Source organism: Echinops telfairi, unplaced genomic scaffold (assembly GCF_000313985.2).
Source record: "Echinops telfairi isolate 266 unplaced genomic scaffold, ASM31398v2 ScPeMD7_3533;HRSCAF=4204_1, whole genome shotgun sequence".
Classification (NCBI taxonomy): domain Eukaryota; kingdom Metazoa; phylum Chordata; class Mammalia; order Afrosoricida; family Tenrecidae; genus Echinops; species Echinops telfairi.
Genome location: NW_022107432.1, coordinates 24,236,905 through 24,258,379, shown reverse-complemented (window position 1 = coordinate 24,258,379; position 21,475 = coordinate 24,236,905). Strand labels below are relative to the sequence as shown.

The 21,475-nt window shown below is 45.5% G+C and overlaps 1 pseudogene; it reads left to right on the top strand.

The window, feature by feature from the left end:
* LOC115871186 overlaps window positions 1-21,475 on the top strand; it is a 76,218-nt pseudogene that overhangs the window by 50,987 nt on the left and 3,756 nt on the right.

Here is a 21,475-nt window from a genome sequence, read left to right as displayed (position 1 = left end):
AAGTGGAGAGGAAATGTTTTGAGAATGATGAGGGCAATGAATGTACAAATGCGCTTTACACAATTGATGTGTGTATGGATTGTGATAGGAGTTGTATGAGCCCCTAATAAAATGATGTAAAAAAATAAAATAAAATGTAAAAGAGCACAAAAAAAAGATTTAAAAAGGTTTAGAGATCACATCTAAAAACAAGATTCTCCCCAACTAACCCAATAGATGAATGGATCACTCACGCATTAGTCTCCGCGACCCTGAGAACAGAAGAACAGAAGGGTGCCCAGCTACCACCACCAGCTCCCGTGGAAGGAGAGACTGAATTCTGAGATCCTGGGGAGAAATCATGAAAAAGACCAGGCTGACTGGCCAAGGGGAGATTGGTGGAATCCCAGGGAGAATGGCTTTTACTCCATCTGTAAGCCTGGAACGGAATTCAGCTCTGTAGCTCAATATTTCAGCCAAACAATAGACAGAACGATGACACTACAGAGGTGCACACACCATGACAAAATCAACCATTTGAGATGAAAAGGACAGCATTTACCCCAGGACAACACTGAGTGGGTGAGGGCGGAGGAAGCAATGGAAGGAGAGAGGGAATGGGATGGAATGGATAAGGCGCATTACACTGTGGGGACTGCGATCAATATTGGGTAAAATGTAAGAATGATTGATTTGCTCGGTAAAGTTTCACCCGGTTTACAATAAAAAGGGTGGGTTTTTAAAAATTAACCCCAGTACAATTCAAAACATACAACACACACACACACACACACACACACAGGGAAGGGTAGGGGCAGATAGTTGGCTTGTGGTCAGTTTGTTGATCCAATCCCTGTTCTATCACCTTATTTCAACCGGATCCAACTGTGTGTTTACTCATTCCTTACAGCTGCTTCCCTTCACGACAATGCAGGCACTGTGAGAGCAGCACGCTTTTCTATCTTGTTGCCACCAAATCTCTGCACCTAGAACACATTCCAGTTCACTGTGCCACAAAATAACCCAAGCTCACTGCACAGAGTCGATGCCAACTCACAGAGACCCGAGGAGTGGCTGCTAGTTTCAAACTGTGGATCGTACGGCTCGCAGCCCAAAGCACAGCTATGCCAATACTTGTTGAATGAAAAATACATAAATGAAAATCCAAGGGAAGAAAAAGAACGCTACAGAAAGAATCTAACAAAATCAAAGAATTTGGAAAGTTTTGTGGTTTTGTCTCAAAAAAGTTAAAAGCATGAAATACTGTTTTTCTGATACTCAGTCAAATGTCAGCATAACCACAAAACGAGCAAACAATAAAAAAGTATAGGAGACATTTTAACTTATTAGGGTGTTATTGGAAAAAGTTCACGGTTCTCAGCTAAGTCAATCCCTTAAAGTAAAATTTTTTTTCACTCAGTCAAGAAGATGACAAACTTATCTCACAAAGATTGAGTCGCATTTTGGTCAGAAATGAAACGTCTAAAGTCGTGCTGGTTCTGGGAAACATTGAGCAGCATTTCGAGTCAGTTGCTCATCCCTTCCTACAGACTGAGCCAAGTAAAAGGTGGGTTCACATGCAATTGTAAACAACTGCTGCCTGACGTTCTCTGGGATTCTGAGATGCACGCACGTGGTATCTAGTTCACTGTACCACCATAAGGGCACTTGCCTTCCTCTATTCCCAAATCAGTACTTTAAAAAACATTCCAAAGACTCCCCAGAAAAGCGTCGAGAGCTAATAGAGGAATTCAGCAAAAAGTGCAGGGCACAGGAGCAGCAAACAAAAATCAGCTGGGTTTCTAATACACCAGTCAAAACCTCAACACACAAAATCATTGCCCGGGAGTTGAATCTGCCTCATATCAACCTGAGAAGACAGACTAACATTACCCCTGGACTAGTTATGGGAGCAGAAAGCCTCATCGTTCTCCTGTGGAGCAGCTGGTGGTTTCAAACTGCTGACCTTGGAGTTAGCAGCCCAACAGGTATTCACTTCGTCACCAGGGCTCCTAATGATGAATCTGAAAGGGATGTTATGGAAATGATTCCATTTACAATAGCATCTAAGAAAACAAAACATCTAGGAATAAATTAAAACAGGGATGTGGAAGACTTATACATTGAAAATTATAAAACGCTGCTGAGAAGGATTGAAGAAGATAGAAGTAAATGGAAAGATGTTCTGTGTTCATGGATTGGAAGACTTAATATTAATATGTCAATACTACCTAGTAGTCAATAGATTCAATGCAATCCTCACCAAAATTCCAACAGCCTTCTTGAGAGAAACAGAAAAACCAGTGCTCTACTTTATAGAGAATGACAAGAGGCCCTGAAGAGATAAAACAATGCTGATAGAGATCAAAGTAGGAAGATGCATACTTGCTGATTTTAAAACATACTACACAGCAACAGTCATCAAAACAGCCTGGCACTGGCATAAAAAGAACAATGGAATAGAACCAACAGTCCAGAAACAGACCCACACTCCTATGGTCAACTGATTGTTGATGAGGGTGGTAGGTGCATTCAATGGGGAAAAAGAGTCTCTTCAATACACAGTGCTGGAAAAACTAGATTTCTACATGCAGAAGGCTGAGCCAGGACCCCAAAACAAATTCAATATGGATTACGGGCCTAAACACGCTGACTGAAATCATAAACCTATCAGAACAACAAGCAAGGACACTGCTGTCACCCCTCTTTCTTTTTTTTGTTTTAAATCCTTTTATTAGGCGCTCATACAACTCTTATCACAATCCATACATACATCAGTTGTGTAAAGCACATTTGTGCATTCATTGCCCTCATCAGTCTCAAAACATTTGCTCTCCACCCAAGCCCCTGGCATCAGCTCCTCATTGTTTCCCCTCCCTCCCCGCTCCCTGTCACCCCTAGCTTTCAAAAACGGATTGTCTAGAAACAGAAGCACAACGGCAATAACATAAAAGGGACCTCATAAAAATAAAACTCGTGTTCATCAAAAGGCTTTACTGAAAAAGCAAAAAGACATGCACTAGCTAGCCAACTATATAGAAAACTTCAACAGCTTAGCAATGACAAGATCATGAAATGGGCAAATGGCTTGACTAGACACCTCACCAAAGAGGACTTGCAAACCCACTTTTCAGGTGGAGGCCATGAGCTTAACCACGGCACCACCAAGGGCACCTTCTAAGGAAGGATGAGGAATAAGCCTGTCTTTCTGAGAAAGAGCCCAGGGCGGGAATTTATCCTACCTTTATTGAGAAATACTTTGAAGCAAGAGCAGTAAGCACGGTATCAACACAGGGTCTTGGGAGCAGGAAACCAGAGGAGCTGACGCCAAGGGCTCAACAGAAAGTAAATGTCTAGTCTCTTTCCCTGGGCAGGATCCTACAGCCAAGATTAAGGCCCGGACCTTCGAGGAGCAGGAAGCGCTGCTCAAACCGCTGGACGACCTGCAGGTGGGGTTGTCGCAGGTGCGCGTGTGCAAGCTCTCCAAAATCCGAGTTGTCCGCAAATCCACGGCTGGAGTTCTCACCGTCATCAGCCAGACCCAGAAGGAGAAACTCCGGAGGCAGTTCGACCAGGATAAGAAAGACAAGCCGGGGTCTGCGGGCCAAGCGCCGCCGCTGCACCTGAAGACCAGGAAGTAGCCGCGGAAGGAGCGGCTGGCTGTACCCACTGCGCAAGTAGGCGGTCAAGACACAGGTGTGCACGTCAATGAAACAAACTGGCTGGAAAAAAAAAAGTAACTGTCTAGAAAAGAATGTTGGCAACATATGTACAAGTGTGCTTGATACGACTAATGTAGGGATTGCTATAAGAGTTGTAAGAGCCACCAATAAAATGATCTTTCAATAATAATAATAATAAACCATAGGCTCTGATCTCGGGGGTGACTGGAAATGAGTGGAGTCTCAAAATATCACAATGACTGAGCAGCACACCCACAGTGCCACCAGTGCCCCCCTGAGAAACTGGGAGGCAAATGAACTAGCGGATCGGAACACAGAGCTCCTAAACAGACTCGTGAGTACAAAAAGAAAACTCGATTTACAATAACGGTGTCACCTCAGATCAACTGGAGAGCGTAGACAGTTAAGTTGTACAGTGGTTCTCAACCGGTGGGTCGCGACTCCTTTGGGGGTTGAACGACCCTTTCACAAGGGTCACCTGGTTCATAACAGTAGCAAAATTACAATTATGAAGTTGCAACAAAAATAATGTTCTGGTTGAGGGTCACCACCACATGAGGAACTGTATGAAAGGGTCGTGGCACTGCGAAGGTTGAGAACCACGGGTTTAGTAGATGGTGTTGAGAAGATTAGGCATTTCCTGTGGAGAAACATAAAGCACATGGGATCCCAATCTCACGAAGGTCACTCTGAGACACTGAAGACTTAGTGGGAAAGGAAGAAAACCATAGAGGTAAAGGGAAGAAATATGGGGAAGAGATCGGGGGAACCAAGTCCAAAACGGGCAGAAAATAGATAAACGGGATCCAAAATGATCATGGGAAAACAAAATGAACAGATAATGGAAAATCCCCAGACTTTTCTAAAACCCTTTTATGTACATCATTTCTATTGTGAATTGGGTAGTTTTTCAGAGCACATCAGTTTTCCATTTAACCGTTCAGACACGTTTTGTGTCATTAATTGCAACCCCCACAAATGAACATCGCTTCTCTCCCTTCCTCCCCGTTATCCATTTCCGGTCCTCCTCCATGGGAGCCCTTCTGAACTTTGTCCTTGGGCAAGTCGAATATTCGAAGTTGTGCTGCAGAACACCTTGGTACTATGCTCCCTTTTAGGCCAGTGGGGTGAGTTGATTTCTTGACTTGAGGGCTGACCAAGGGCCATAGTCTCAAGGGTGCTGCCATTTTCCATCTCTGTCTAGTAAGCCTGGTCATCTTTACAATTTCTGCGTTTTGTTCTACATCTCTCTCCCGCTCAGAGCAGGTGGCTCAGAGCAGGTGGCAATGATGGCTGGGCACCTAGTTCTTCTGGTTTCAGAGTTGTGGGGACCAGACTGGCAGTGATGGACTAATTGCTTCCATGCATTTGGTTTTCTTCGCTCTTCCTCTCTGTGGATGGGAAGAGACCAGTAGTAGCACCTTAGATGGCTGATCACGAGCTTGGAGGACCCCGGCGCAGGATGCCAAGCATTGTGTTTGTGGACTGTTATACCAATTAACTTTGGGCTCCACCAGACCATGGTCCTGAGCTCCTAGGCCCCATGACTCATTCCTTGAAGGTTTGGTTCCGTGTACAAAATGTTCCTAGCTTTGTCCCCTGCATGCTCCATCATCTTCATAGATATATTTATTGCAAAGGTAAATATCCACATAAAAACACCCTTTGTCACACCTATGTCTAGTATGTATTTTGGAGTATACTCTCACTCATCCTCTCACGCCCATTCAGCCTTCATGTCTATCCATGCACGTCCTCACAGATGACTGCTACTGCAGGTGTGTGTATATAGCAGTACTCACCTCTATTGCCTATAACTTACACTCTCCCCAGTGTCTTGCTCTGCCTCCATCATTTCTGGCTAACCTCCCACTTACTGTACATTGTCTTCCCCTTCACCCAAATTAACAAGCATACCGTCTAGCCCAGCGGTTCTCAACCTGTGGGTCGAAAGTTCTCAACACAGAGGGGCTGAACGACCCTGTGTTAGGCAGGGTTCTCTAGAGAGATAAAACCAAATTGTTGATAACTCAATATATTTATTTATAAAGATAATTAGATATATAACAAGAAATGAACTGTTAAATCATATACAGATAAATATATAATACAAGAAATGAACAGTTAAATTATAAAGCAGTACAAATGGCTCAGTGCAACTCACTCACATGAGAGAGTTGTGAGAGACTAGCAGTCCTTCAAGTTTAGTCTGCTGCCAGGTCTTCCTCTATAGAGAGAGAGCTAGGCTATCTCAGCACAGCAGCCAATCAGAAGGCAGGTCACCAACTGTCAGCCAGGTCACCAACCGCCAGTCCCCAGCTCCAGAGATGTCTTAAAGGGACCTCAACTTACAGCGACACAGTTCATAGGCTAGGCGTCCCACAGGTAGTGTAGCCTGCAAATTGAGGCACAGAACAAGCAAGGCAGCCGCACACTGGTCCAATGATCAAAGAGCGAGAGACAAAAAAGGCGAGGCTCACCGAGCCATTTATCTCTCCACCCTTCAGTTAATCCCACTTGTGTTTATCAGCCAGGCTGGCACAATAAACTATCTCAGACCCTTTCATAGGGGTTGCCCGATTTATAACTGTAGCAAAATTAGTTATGAAGTAGTAACAAAAACAATTTTATGGTTGGGGGGGGTCACCACAACATGAACTGTTTTAAAAGGGTCGTGGCATTAGGAAGGTTGAGAACCACTGCTCTAGCCAGTAACTTACCCTCCTTCCCCTGATAACCATCAAAGGATGCTTCCTTGAGTGGGTACCTCTGCTCCTGACATTCCACAATGTCTCACCAAGTATTTGTCCTTTTGTGATTGACTTGTTTCCTAATGGCAATGTCCTCCAGGTTCACCTAGGTCATGAGCTGTTTCATCCATCCATTCTTCTCTAACATTGGGTAGAGTCCCACTGTGTGTAGACACCATACTGTGTACACAGGTGCCATCGATGGGCATTTTGCTTGTTTCCATCCTCTTGCTTTTGTGAATAGCATTGCTGCGATGAACATGAGTGTGCACAGATCTACTTCCATTAACTCTCTGATAGACTTGACAACATTTCTGTTCCAAAAAGAATACCAGAGAAAGCTGTAAAAGGACGGCCAAAGACGGGCGGGCAGGCAGGCAGAGAGACAGACAGACCGATGGTGATGGTTGCTGGGGAGCTGATCCCAGCCCGTGGCGGCCTGTGCCCAGAGTGGACGTGAACAGCACAGGGTTTTCAGGGCTGCGAGCTCACAGGAGCAGGGCGCTAGACCTGGAATCTGAGGCTCCTCCAGGTGGGTATGCACCACTAAGCTTTCCATTAGCTGTCCCACTCAAAAGCCACTGCCATCAAGTCGATTTTAATTCATAGCAACGCTACAGGACAGGACAGAACCACCCTTTGGGTTTCTGAGGCTGTAAGTCTTTACTAAGGCCGAAGGACTCATCTTTCTTCTGCAGAGCTGCTGGTGGATTCGAACCGCGGACACTGCAGTCAGAAAGCCAACCTCACAACCCATTACACCACCAGGGTGCCTCAGTGAGTAATCCAGTGCTTGGCAATGTGCACCACCTGTGGAATCACATAGGAGCCCTGTGGGCACAGTGGGCACACACTGGGCTGCTAACCCGAAGGGGCAGTTTTACCCTGTCCCATTGGTCACTAGGAGTCAGCATCCCACGGGCAGCGAGTTTGGTTTGGGGTTTTGTGGACTCAGACGTCAGCCACGAGAAAAATACAGGAAACACTAAGGAAGTAAAGAGGCAATTCACCGAAGGCCAGTCATGAGAAAGCAGAAATTAAAATGCGCCATTGCTGAACGAGACATATTAGAAGTGTGGACATACCAAGTGTTGGTGAGGTCGTGGGCATGCAGTGCTTGGGGGGGTTAAAGTGACAAGGTCACTGAGCAATCTGACACTATCTATGCCACAGTGCCAATCCTGAGCTGCAATCCCAGAGAGGTTCTCAGTGGCATCCAAAAGGGGCGTGAACAAGACTGGTGGTGGCGGTGGCAGTGTTTGTGGTATCCTAGGTGCCCATCGCTATGGGGATGGGTGCCACCACGGAATACTACTAGGTGGCAGGTAGGAGCAATTAGCTCCAAGTACGTGCAACCTTATACAGAGTTTCAAACAGCACTGAGTGAAAAAACGTCAAAAGAGGAGCAGGAGCTACCATATTTTTACAGGAAGAAAATTGTAGGCAAGTTCTGCAACAGTGACGTGCAATGAGAATTTTTCTAACTAAAAACGCACATACCAAAAAAAAATCACTACATAATTTTTAAAGTTCTATACCGAGTGTCAAGCACATTAAAAAGGGGTACCTGTGGGCACAAGAACTGAGGCTGTATTCATAAGCTGAATAAGATAACGTCACACACCAATCAACGCAAGCCTATTCGAATCAAGGAATATGAAGCGAAAATTCAGGGGGGAAAATACTTTTCATTCATACATTTATTTACTCAATAAAAGCTTAAAGGAGCCCTGCTGGAGTAGTGGTTATATGTTGGGCTGTGATCCACATGGGCCCCAGTTGAAAACCACCAGCATTTCTGAGGGAAAAAAGACTGGCATTCTACTCCCATAAACAGTTACAGTCTCGGAACCCCCTGGGGGTCACCGTGAGTTAACTTGATGGTAGTGAGTTTACTTGTGCTGTTTCTGAGCACCTCTGCAGTGCCAGGTACTATGCTTCAATGTGAATATTTTTGGAACTTCTGCTGATGGGTTTCTTGGGGGTTAAACCTCAAAAACTATATGTTAACTGGCTATGAAAGAGAGAAAAGACATTAAAACACATACACCCCCCAAAAAAGGTTAACATCATTCTTAAAATAGCAGACTATTAATGAGCTGTTATGTTAAATCCGTGTCCCAAAGTGGGCGATACCACCCAATGGGATTCAGGAGGGCTACAAAAGTAGATACCGACAGGTTGTCATGGATCATGAGCTATAGCACAAACATTGTTCATTGCCAGGGGGGCAATTCAAAAAATAAATTATTTTTGCCCTGGTAAAAGGGGATTGTAAGCTAAATAAGTTTGGGGAAGCGGTATGCTAGATGAATATCATAAGATGAAAACATTTATTAGAATAAGCTTTTTTTTCTTCAGTCTGGCCCCTGGAGGCTGGGTCTATCGAGATGCAGGGTGAGCCACAAGAGCTCACTAGAACTGCTCCACCTGCTTGCCCGGGCTGGCTCTCCCTCCCTCCCCGGAAGCAGACAGACCACGTCCTTCTCCCGTGAGGCAGCTGGTGGGTTTGCACGGCCAACCCTGTGGGTTAGCAGCCCTATACTCATCCCACTGGGCCACCCTGGCTTCCGATCCGACGTAAAGGAAACAATTGCATTTTGAAGGAGATTTTTTTTCTACTTTATTAAAAAACAAACAAACATTTCAACTGCTCAGGAACACTTCCCACCAGATTTCTGTTTTCTGAAAGATTTCACAAGCAGACTGCTGGCTGCCAACGTAGGTGTTGTAGCTAATGTGCTCATTACACCACACTGCTAACAAAAACTGATTAACACATTCAGTGTAAGTGACAGAGCTAGTCCACATCTCCTGAGCACAGAGAAGGCATTTGGGCCTGTTCCCCCAAATTACCTAGCCCCCTATTTTTAAATTATCTCACAATTGTAATAAAATGCCACAAACCCAAAATGTTTAGAGAAAACTAGTAAACTGTTGGCTCTCTTATGTAAATTCCACCAGCAGTTCATACCTTGATACTAAGTGTTAGTTGGTGGGAGGATCATAGGTAACCAACAGAAGAGCTGTTAATTACGATCAAAGGGACTCAAGTTTGGGGGGGCAGTTGCATATAATAAGAGATAAACCATTAATTTAAAGAAGCTTACAGAATGTATCTTTTCATGAAATAACATTAAGCTAATAAAATCATTCAATAGCTAACATTGAGCACTTAGTACATGCCACTCTGTTGTAAACACTGTATATGCATGATTGAAGTTAATCCTCACAATGACCCAAAGGATGACATACTATTATCATTTCCAAGTTACAGATCAACTCTCAAATCAAACGTAGGCTCTCTACCATTGCCTCTAAAACCTACACCGAAGAGTCTCAACTTCCACTAGATGCCCCTTTCTGTCATCCTAGTTCTCATCCCTGATGTCAACCTTGTCTGAATGAAGCCATTCTTGCCTCTAGCCAACCTCTACTCTTTCCTTAAACTCCTACACTGTCATGGAGATGTGCTCAGTGAGCCCCATCTTCATGGGCCTGTAGAGGTATATCAAAGAGCCCTGGTAGCACTGTGGGGTAAGTGTTGGGCTGCTAACCACAAGGTTGGTGGTTCAAACCATCAAGTCACCCCGTGGGAGAAAGGCTCCCATAAAGATTTACAATCTTGAAAATAGCATATAGGGTCACAAATCTGTCTTAGAAGAAGTATGGTCAGAGTGCTTCCCTTAGAGGCAAGGGCAGAGTGACTACATCTTACACACTTTAGACATGTTGTCAGGAGAGCCACGTCCCAGAGAAAATCTTCATGCTTAGGATAGTAGAGGGGCAATGAAAAAGAGGAAGGCCGTCAACCAGAAGGATTGACACTGTAGGTACAACAGTGTGCTCCTGCAAAGGAACAATTGTGAGGATGGCATAGGACTGGGCCATGTTCCCTTCTGCTGTGCGAAGGGTCACTATGGGTCAGAACTGACTCGATGGCTTCTGACAACATAAGCATCAACCCAACGGCAGTATGTTTTAACAGTATATAGAGAAAAAGTATTTCTTGGTTCTCAAAAAGGAACAACCTAATCCCAGTTCTTGTATTTTATAAAAATAGGAATAGAATGTGATTGAGTTTGTGTGTATAATGTGATATATATATCTTACGTAATGGCATCTTCGCATATCAGCACATAAGAGATCTACTGCAGTCTCAACAGCTAAATGGTATTCCATTGTGCAGACCCATCATAAATTATTTAACTAGTACCTGATAGACATCTCAGATACTGAGGGAGGGGGTGGGGGGGTTGTTTTTTGTGGGGAGGAGCATGTTACGTTTTCACTGTAATAAAACTGTTCTAAAGAAGAGCTTTTACTTACATGCAAGTGAATGAATTTATCTGTAAGACAAATTCCTATTAGTGGAGTTGTTGAACCTCAGGGCACACAGATTTGTAAATTCTAATAGACACTGCCAAATTTGCCTCCAAGAAATCTTACATTCCCAATGGTCTGAGTCCCGGCTGCCTCACCCAGTACTGGCTCGCCTCAGCCTTTGTAACCTAAGCAAAAAGTGGTGATTATATTTTTATTTTAGATTTATTTAAATCATTAGGATTACTGCATTTATGGCTTGAATTAATTTTCAATTTCTGATTAGCCATAGGCTAATAGGAATAGCCTTCAGAATTGAGGGGAGAGGGCAAGCAGCACATTAACAGTATAACTGAGGAGAGTGGTCATGTTTAATCAACCTCAGAATTTAGCACAGGGTATCTAGTGATGGCCACCACAAATCAGTCTAATCTTTTCATGAAAGCACTTTTACCTTTCCCTTGAACTACATTGTTACCTGTTTCCCAAAGTTATACCATATGCTTTAGAGGCTTAAAACAGCAGTTCTCAACCTGTGGGTTGCCACTCCTTTGAGGCTCAAACAACCCTTTTACAGGGTCCCGATTTGTAGCAGTAGCAAAATGACAGTGATGAAGTAGCAATGAAAATAATGTTATGAGAAAAAAAGAAAAGAATGTTATGGTTGGGGTCACCACAACACGAGGAAGTGTATTAACGGGTCAGGGCATTAGGAAGGTGGAGAAGCACTGCTTTAAAAGAACGTATTTAATTCCAGTCATGTACCCACTGTCCTCTTTACTAAATTGCAGTGGGTGCTATGAATTAACTATCCATCATGGCCTTATAACTCCTACACAGTGACTGGGGGAAGATGATGCAAAGAAGGTGCTTATGGCTCAGCAAGAGGACTGGACAGATTGTTAACATGCAAATGAGATGTATGGAACCGTAATGATGGGAATGGTCAGTTTTTCCATCCCAGAGGTAGGAAGAGGGAACGTCACTGTTACTCAGAAAGAAGAGCTGGGAACTGAGACTGTCCTTCTGCGCGCCAGAGTCCCTGCGCTGAGAACCTCTTAGGCCCAGGAGACAGAAAGAGCTACAACAGCACAGGCAGCAGAAGATGGCAAGCAGCAGAGAAATGGCAGCCGCAAAGCCAAGAGATTAGTGTGAGTGGCAGGGTGGGGCCCCTCCAGGCACCTGCTGCCAGAGCTAAAGAGCTTTCTAACTCTTGCTTGAAGAGCAAACAGAGGCTAAGAAAAGGGAGTGAGAGGGAGAGAAACTTGCCTTGCAGACACGGCTGAGAAGTTGAACTGCCCGAAGAAATGTATTCTGAGTTGTTCCTGTTCCTGAATTACATGTAACCTGTTACCCAGGTGAGCCCCATACTGTAACTCTGTGTGGCCACTGCCATGAGGTCGGTAGGGAGGTCATGCTGTGGAAGGGATGGCTAGTATCCAAACAGATGGCGAGGTTGGCCCGAGGGAGAATGTCTGACTTCCACTGCACAGCGATCAGTGTTAGGCTGATGTTGATCTGTTCCCTCTGAAGTGAGAGGAGGAGGTCCACCAACCCTCCCTGCCACAGCCTTCTTAAACTTACTCATAACACCTGTGTGTGATCCGTCCACTTTGATATGTTACTTTATCTTTAATATTGCTCATTAATCTGAACTTTGGCCTCCTCCAGAGAGGTTAAGGTTCTTGTTAAGTTGCTGTTACCAGCTGTAATTCACACACAGGCGTGACCGCATGTGATGGGGCAGGACTGCCCCACCGGGTTTTTTGGGCTGTAATCTTTATAGACACACATCACCTCCTTTTCTCCCCTGGAATCACGGGGTGGGTTCAGACTTTCATGTTGGCTGGCAATCTGAGTGCTTCACTAGTGGGCCACCAGGGTTCCTTAGTGTGTGCTTACTATTGAGCCATAAGTATCCAGTATAATTAACACACTGGTACAGAAAAGGCGAGAGGGAATGATGTTAGCACTGCCCAGTCATCTGGGGCGTAGTAGCATTCCAGTTGATAAAACAAGCACTGGGAGCAGCACCACATCCTCTCTGCGAGCTGAAGGCACTGAGAAGCCCTTAGTCCAGGAATACTTGGCTACGCCACAGTCCAGGGTCACACGTCTACAGTTACACTATGAGCAAGGACGGCTGAGCCACGCTGGCCACACGCTTTCCTAGTTGACTTTCTTTGTGGCCATCTCCAGGTAACAGCTTGTCAGGGGGAAATCCAATCAGCTTCCATGGGGGCTGGGACCTGACTGTTCTGATCAATTAGTACCCAGCAGCACACCCACTGCAAGAGCCTGGCTTTCTGGAGGGTTTGGGCTCAAAAGCATCCACGTCTCTCCATCCTCCCTAGGATTTACCTCGGAATGTGTCTTCTTCACAAAACTCAGTGACCCCAGGGGCTTTATTTCAGTCCAGAAGAGCTCTTGCTACTGGAACACGCCCACGTGGCACAGCCACGCCAGCAGAGTACATGACCGACAGGACACATCTTCTTTCCCACTCCGGAGCCATCCGTACAGCAGGTGGGAGGAGGGCACGGAGCTCTGAGGTGGCCGAGCACTAAAGCCAGGCTCTCATCACTCGCTGCTGCATTCTGAAAAAGCTGACGCCGGGGGAAGGCTGGGTCTTCCTTTGGAGGGACATGGGTGTCTTAGAAAAGCGGCAGGGCTGCTTTCCCAGCCCTTCCTTTCTTTGCAGGCCCGAAAAACAACACTGACTTCCCAAGACAATGACCAGAAGCTCTGTATCCTGCTGCGGGGAGGGAGAGCGTCCTGAGCTCCAAACTCTGCCAGAAGGCCTGGCTAATCCTCCTCAAATCCCACAACATTCAGGTGGGGGGCGGAGTAGAAAACAATCAAACATGGCACCCAAGGCGGGAGCTCTGGATTATAGGAGGTCACAGCCCTCCCATTTGAATTAGGGAGTGGGGGAGGGGAGGGAGGATGTGTTCAAAAGCCTGTACATTTCTAAAATCGCCACACACAAAAAAGCCTTTTACCCCGGATCCTTCTCCTGTGCTAACCAATGTCTGCCCCCCAATCATCTGGCTGCCCCCAATCATCCGGGAGCCCTGGCTGTGAGGAAGGCAGCACAGTGAGGTGGGGGGAGATGCTCCTAGAGTGTAAATTACTAATTAGCTCAATAGAAGACAAAGAGAGAAAATACCTGTCACCCGATGGCTGTTTACAACTTGACACGTAATAAAAACAACCCTGGAAATTTCAGAAGAGAGCCTTCCTTTCCAGATTTCCATTAGCATGTAAATGGCAAAGAAGCCCCTTACAGCTGGCTTCAGAAAGTGCCCATGTCTCGGAAGCCATTAGGCATGACTGGAAAGGATGCTTTCCAAATAATTTGTGATCTTCTCATCCTTAATGAAATCCAAGTGTTTTTAATTATTACAATCAGCTCTAATTGGGAGCTGCATTTCATCGCTTTGACGGTCACTTGAAGCCCACAAGTGCTGGGCTTCTCCATTGGTCAGAAGACAGCAACTATTCCTTTCACTCACACTGGACAGGCTCACACCTCTATCGGAGGAACAGGCTTGTCGTTTCCAGAGAGGGTCGCTAAAAGGTGGCTACAAAGGTGGGAGCCCATTGACCAGGCAGACCTGTCTTCTCAGGGCTTTAGTGCTGCCCTAACAGAAATGACACAGGCAGTGGCGTCAACAAGTCAGCTTCTGGGGTGAGGTGGTCACAAGTTCAGACCATCGGCCTTTCTCTGCGCTTCCGAGAGAAAGGTTCTTATCATCTGTCTACATCTAGGGGCCTGGCATTCCTCCAGAGCTCCCTGGGTCTAGAAATTTCTCAGCTCAGGGTCCAAAGCACTTGCTTGGATTGGGGGCCTTTCTTTATCTTGATAGTACTGAGGCCACGCCCCAGGGAAACCCCCTTTATCTAGGCTCAAGGGGGTGGCTTCAGAAGGGTAGGGCCTCCCACCCTACCCCTGCCTCATTCCCCACCAGCAGAGGTCAGGTTGACAGCACCTCAGGAACCGGAGGGCAACCACACACTACTGGAACCGTAGCCTCGCCTAATTGATACCGATTTGGGGAAGACACAATTCAGTCCAGGACCTCTCCTGAAGGTGACCACTGAAAAGGCTCCCAAAATCTAGGCTTACTTTTGGGGGAGGTGCTGGAAGGCTGAGGAGACATGGTAGCTCAGTGGTTAAGCACCCAGCTGCTGACTGCAAAGTTCTGTGGTTTGAAAGCCCCCAGCCGATTCGTGGGAGAAAGATGTGACCCTCCAATTCCCTACGGAGTTCCAGTCTTGGAAACCTAACAGAGCAGTTCCACTTTGTCCTCGAGGGTGCCATGAGTGGGAATGTTAACAGGCACATCCCTCACCACAGAGCAAACCTGTGTAAGAACCGACATTCTTAAAAGCCGTCCATTTTACCCTTTCAGCTTTCTCCACCCCTTGAAGTTCCTCCCAAGTTGTGCTGTTGCAACTCCCAGTGACCCAGTGCACAGCAGAAGGCTACACTGCCTGAGCCCGCCTTACCACCACTGCTGGGCTCGGGTCCATTGTGGCAGCCACTGTGTCAATCTACACACGGAAACAAACAAAAGACTCACTGTTGTGATTCCAACTCAGAGCCTAAGGAACGGCCCCCCTGGGGCGGGTGGAGACTGTCACTCTTTGGCTTCAGGTGAGAGGTAACCAGAATCCTTTCAGCCAGGATACTATACTCACTCACTGCCATTGAGCAATTCTGACTCAGAGATCCTATTTCATCTTGTCTCGAGTAGAGAGAGCAGTTAGTGGTTTTGAACCGCTGACCTTGAGGTTGGTATTCCAGCATATAACCCACTGCATCACCAGGGCTCCTCGGGGTTACCTAAGCATCGCAAATTATGTGTTTCGCCTACCTATTTCTTAGTCATGGTGGTAAAAGGCCCCCGACTCCTGTTTCTCTGTACCATAATCACCCACACTTCTTGAGTGCTGGCTAGCAAGTCATAAGCACCCACCCTGTGTGGGAGCCAGCCACGTTAGCCGCTAAGGAAGCTCCCAATAAAAGGTACCCAAGACAGTTCTCACTGATGAGGGAGGGGGGCAACACTTAAGTCCTTCATGGGTGAAAGACATTCTCTCAGAATGAACTGAAGACAACAGACCATCACCACAGAATCCACTTGAATCCATCCTTGAGATTTCTGTGCTTTGAGTGTTTGATTAAAACACGTGCCATTTTTTCTGTAAGTTTGGAAAATTATAGTTATGTCAAAACTCATCCAAAATCGGAATAGAAGCTCCCGTGTACGATTGTTGCATATTTCAAACAATTCACATACAAGCTCAAGCCAGGCACTTAGTAAGCACTCGGTGATGATTGGAGAGCTTCAAAAATGAGCAGTTCAATCTGTGACTAAGCCAGAAGAAAGCCTGGGTAGATGTGCTCCCATAGGACTCGCAGGGACACACACAGGAAGATGAGGGTAAAAGCCCAGCATGGGTGGGTACACATTCTGCTTATGAATACCTGCACTGAAACAGGAGCTGCAGTTTGCCTTAATAGGCAACACTATTTCAACGGCAAACCTGTTAGGTAAACACCAAGTCCAGGGTCTTTTCCTAGCTACAGAGGTAAAAAAGGTATCCACTGATTGGCAATGACGTCAGGCATTTTAAAAATTGGTTCTGGTTAGACTGGAAGAACCAGATGGTGCCTCGCTACCAGTGTTGATCATTCTGATCAGGGACCTGACAGAATGGGAGGAAAGAGATGGAGCCTGATGAACGGGGAGAGAGATGTGAAGGGAGTTGGGTTTGCAAGTCCAGACTTACTGGGCCAGTTGAGACTAACGGGCACCCTGAGACTACTGCCCCCAGAATATTCCTTAAACCTCGGACAGAAATGACCCTTAAGTCAACTTTCATTCGAACAACAGATTGGTACACAGAATGAAGGACACTGGTGACGTGATGGGTTACGTGCGGGGCTACCCACTGCCAAGACGGGCAGTTCAAACCCACCAGTTCCTCGGAAGGAGGAAGAGGAGGCTTCTGCTCCGGTGACAGACGCACAGCCTCAGAAACTCACAGGGGCAGTTCTATTGTCCCAAAGGGAGCGATGCGTCGGAATGGACTCGACGGCGAGCGTGAGTTTTGTAGGGTGCTCATGAACACGGCACTCCATGAAAAAGAGGGGACACATGTACAGGTGTGCTCGACACAATGGATGGATGGGTAGACTATGGTCAGAGCTGTATGAGCCCCGATAAAATGATAAAAAATAAATTAAAAAAATAAAAGAAGTAAAAAATCATCTATATGAGACCAGAAGGGCAGGAGTTACTCTAAAGTAAAAATCAAGGGGCTGGGAAACTAGAACACAGGAAATGGAACAACGAGAACACAACTCAAGAGCATGGTGATGCCTTATGAAAAATGTAAGGATCCCAGGGGCTTAAGTGGAGAGCAAATGTTTTGACAATGATGAGGGTGGTAACGAATGTATATATGTGCTCTATACAATTGATGTATGTATGAATTGTGATAAGAGTTGTATGAGCCCCTAATAAAATGATTAAAAAAAGAAGAAAACACAAGGAATCCAGGACAGATGACCCTTCAGGACCAGTGGTGAGAGTGGCGATGCCTGGAGGGTGGAGGGAATGTGGGGTGGAAAGGTGGAACCGTTTACAAGAATCTACATATAGCCTCCTCCCTGGGGGATGGACAGCCAAGAAGAGGGCAGGGGGGAGACATCAGACAGTGTAACATATGACAAAATAATAATAATTTATGAATTATGAAGGGTTCATGAGGGGGAGGAGAGTGGGGAGGGAGGGGGAAAATGAGGAGCCGATATTAAGGGCTCAAGTAGAAGGCAAATGTTTTGAGAATGATGATGGCAACCAATGTACATATGTGCTTGACACAATGGATTGTGTCATGGATTGTGATAAGAATTGTACAAGCCCCAATAAAACGATTTTTAAAAAAAATAATAATACTATTAGTAAAGTGGATCTAGTTGCATGTTAAAAAAGAAGAAGAAAAACGTAAGGATCGTCACTGAGCAATTTGAATAGAAACTGTCGAATCAGAACCTAATTTGCTGTGTACATCCCCCTGAAAATACATTTTTGTTGTTGTTGTTATTTGCCCTCTATTACAAATACGAATTTGGAACAAAACCCAGAGCAGTGAGACCCTGAGGTAACCCTTCATGCTCAGGTTTCTCATGTAGAAACGAAGAAACAAAGAGAACGACAGAATCACAGGGACAATTTGAGACTTGATAAACAAGATTTATTAAGAGCACACAAACCAGTCCTGTTTAATCTGGAGACAAGTGTGGCGAGGATAACAACAAGAGCGTGGAGGTGATAACAGAACAGAAGACAGTCTGCCTGTAAAATGCCCAGGTTCAAATCCCAAGCTCACAACTTAGCAGCTTTCTACATCACAAGCAGCCAAAATAGAGACTAAATGCATAATTGCACTACTCCCTTGACAAAAAGTTATCGTTTGTACTACAAGATTATCCACTCTCAACTGGTCCTCAGTATTCCCTTGGATAAGTCACTTCACGGCATCTAGTGGGAATGCTAACAGTGCCTACCTCTCAGGATTGTGAGGCATGGTGAGGCACAGAGGGCTCACACTTTGCAAAGTCTTTACAAAGTGTTGGACTCAAAAAGCGCCATACGTGATGGCCAGTTGGGGGCTGCTGTCGAGACAGTGCCGACTCACAGAGACTCCATGTGTCGCAGCAGAACTGTGCTCCACAGGGCTTTCAGCGACTGATTTTCCAGAAGTAGATCAACAACCCTTTCTTCCACAGCTGGCCTGGAACCTCCAGGTGTGAACCGGTAGCATTACTCAGGGACTCCATTCATGAGTTAGCTACTATTATTAAGTCATGAGGGGTCAGAGCGAGTCAGAGTTGACTCAATGTCAGTGAGTTCAGTTACCAGCCACCAAGCCACCAACCACCCAACCCAGCCCACTGTGATCGCGTCACCCTCAATGTATAGTGAACCTGTATGGGAAGTTTCACAAATCTTTATGGACGCAGACAGCCTCATCTTTCTCCCTCAGAGCAGCTGGTGGGTTTGAACCTCTAACCTTGAGGTTAGCAGTTCAACACTTACCTGACAAGGTCACCAACCCCAAACCCAGCTCACTGCCATCAAGTCAATGCTGACTCATAGCGACCTCTAGTGGGTTTCCAAGACTGTAACCATTTATGGGAATTGAAAGCTCCTTTCTCCCTCCAAGCTGCTGGTGGTTTCGATCTAGCAACCATGCAGACCGCAGCCCAATGCACCCACCAGGGTACCTGAGAGATTAAAAACTCAAAACCAAGCTCACTCCCATCAAATGGATTCCAACTCTTAATGTCCCTATCGGACAAAGTGGAACTGTCCCTGTTGGTTTCTGAGACTGTAAATCTTTATAGTGGCAGAAAGCCTCCTGTTTCTCTTTTCAAGTAGCTTGTGGGCTTGCATTACTGATCTTGTGGTTGGCAGCCCAGCATGCAGCCCACTACACGACCAGGGCTCCTGACCAGAGGGAAAAGGGTTGTACACATACTGAAAAGGGAGTGACTGTTTTAACTCAAAAGTGAGAATAAGACAAGAGAAAACAAATGCAAATATAGCATTAAACTTATGCTGGCTAGACTCTAGAAAAGATGATCAAAAAGGGTCCCAAAACCTCTTAGGATTTATGAAAATAGGATAAATGTTGATCTACCTGGGATGATTTAAGTGGGTTATTGATGGAAGTTGCAGGTTAAACTAGTGTTCCTCTCAAGGTCTCTTCCCATCCAAAGAATCTACGATTAACCAGAAAAACATTTAATCAAGTACCAGCTACTCAAACAAATCTGAAATTAAAAGAGACATTTTAAATAGGTTGGGGGGGCGGGAGGGGGAGATGATAACCAAAATAAAGCAATGTTAGGTAAAATGCTACTTGATGAATAAGTTGGTCATGGGAGTCCTTGCTGAGGCCTAATATCATTATTTGAACCTAATGATCAATTTTCATATAGTCCTGGAAACACCAGCTAAGAAATAACCGTTTAGAATGAAAAATCTGAGACTTAGCACACTGGACACACACACACACACACACACAACACACACACGCGCCAAAACCACTGACACTGAGTTGATTCTGCATCACAGACGCCCTATATAGGGTTTCCAAGACTGTAAATCTTCACAGGAGCAAACAGCCTCATTTTTTTTTACCCTCATACTGGCGGTTGGGTTTGAACCGCTGACCACTCGGTTAGCAGCTCACTGCTTACCCAACAGCACTTACCTACCAGTACCAGCAGGGTGTCAATGACAGAGCCCACCCAAATGAACTCTTCCCTTGGTTAACCTCATAGTTTACATTTTCTTCTTCATTATCTTGGATAATGTGGATACTGATGTTTAAAACTTAAACAAACAAAAACCCCTACCATCAAGTTAATTCTGACTCACAGTGATCCTACAGAGCAGGGCAGAACTGCTCCCTAGGGTGTATGAGGCTGTAAATCTTTACTCAACTGAAATTCAGTCATCCATTCAAGAGCGACTCATAGTAGCCCCATAGGGTAGGGTAGAACTCTCCCTGTGGGTTTCCAAGACCAGAACTCCTCACAGAAGTAAACAGCTCCATCTTTATCCTGCAGAGAGGGTGGCTGGTGATTTCAAACTGCTGACCTTTCAGTGAGCAGTCCAATGCATAACCGCCAGGAACAGAAAAAGCCTCCTCGTCTTTCTCCTGTGGAATGACTGACGGGTTTGAACCGCTGACTTTGTGGCTAGCAGACTAATATGTAACCAATTATGCCACCAGTAACAAGCATAAAACAATTACGTTATGAGAATGGCAATTTCATACACCGAGCGCGTATTACTACTAACCCCAGACCAAAGTCACCTCCCAATGAGAGGCGTGAGCACAGCCACCTCCCAGAAGCAATGCCCCCCCCAGAGTCACTCTTCAACTAGGAAGTGTAAGATTTGCAAGCTCATCCTTTGGAATGCAGCAGCAAAATAGTCATCTTTAAGCACCTTCTGTGAAATTGCTGAATCAATCTAGTCATCTTGAACACCTGCTGAACAGAATCCAGGAAACAACCCCCCAAACGAAATACAATACCACTCACCCAGGTAGCAGGTGAATCCAGAAAGATTTAAGATTCTAGATTATTCCTATGTATGAATGACCAATGGTTCTAATATCTACTCATCAAAATCGAATCTTTGTCATTACAAATACCCAACACCCAATCTTTGCTACTTAGAAATACCCACAAAACAGTGTAATTCAAAATTCCCCCAACCTGGGAGGTGGAAAAAGTACTGTGTTTTCTGAATGTCCATTAATCAAACAACCCTACCTAGGATTCTCCAACACGAGCCCTGCTGGAGTAGAGATTTCGTGTTGGGCTGCTAAACACAAGGTCAGCAGTTCGAAACTACCAGCTGCTTCACAAGGGAAAGATGAGGGTGTCCTACTCCCACAGAGTTACAGCCTCAGAATCCCACGGGGGCAGTTTTACCCTGTTCTACAGGGTCGCTAGTGAGTCAGAATTGAAGGAGGGGGGGCAGTGAGTTTGTTTGTTTAATTCTCCAATGAGCCCTCGTGGGGATCACTAGTTTTTTGATTTTTTTCCCCTTATCAACATTTTATTGAAATCGACTAAAAAGCAGGCACTTGTATAAGAGATCATGAAATACGGGTGAAAGCGTCACTAAGTAATCTAGCATTTCT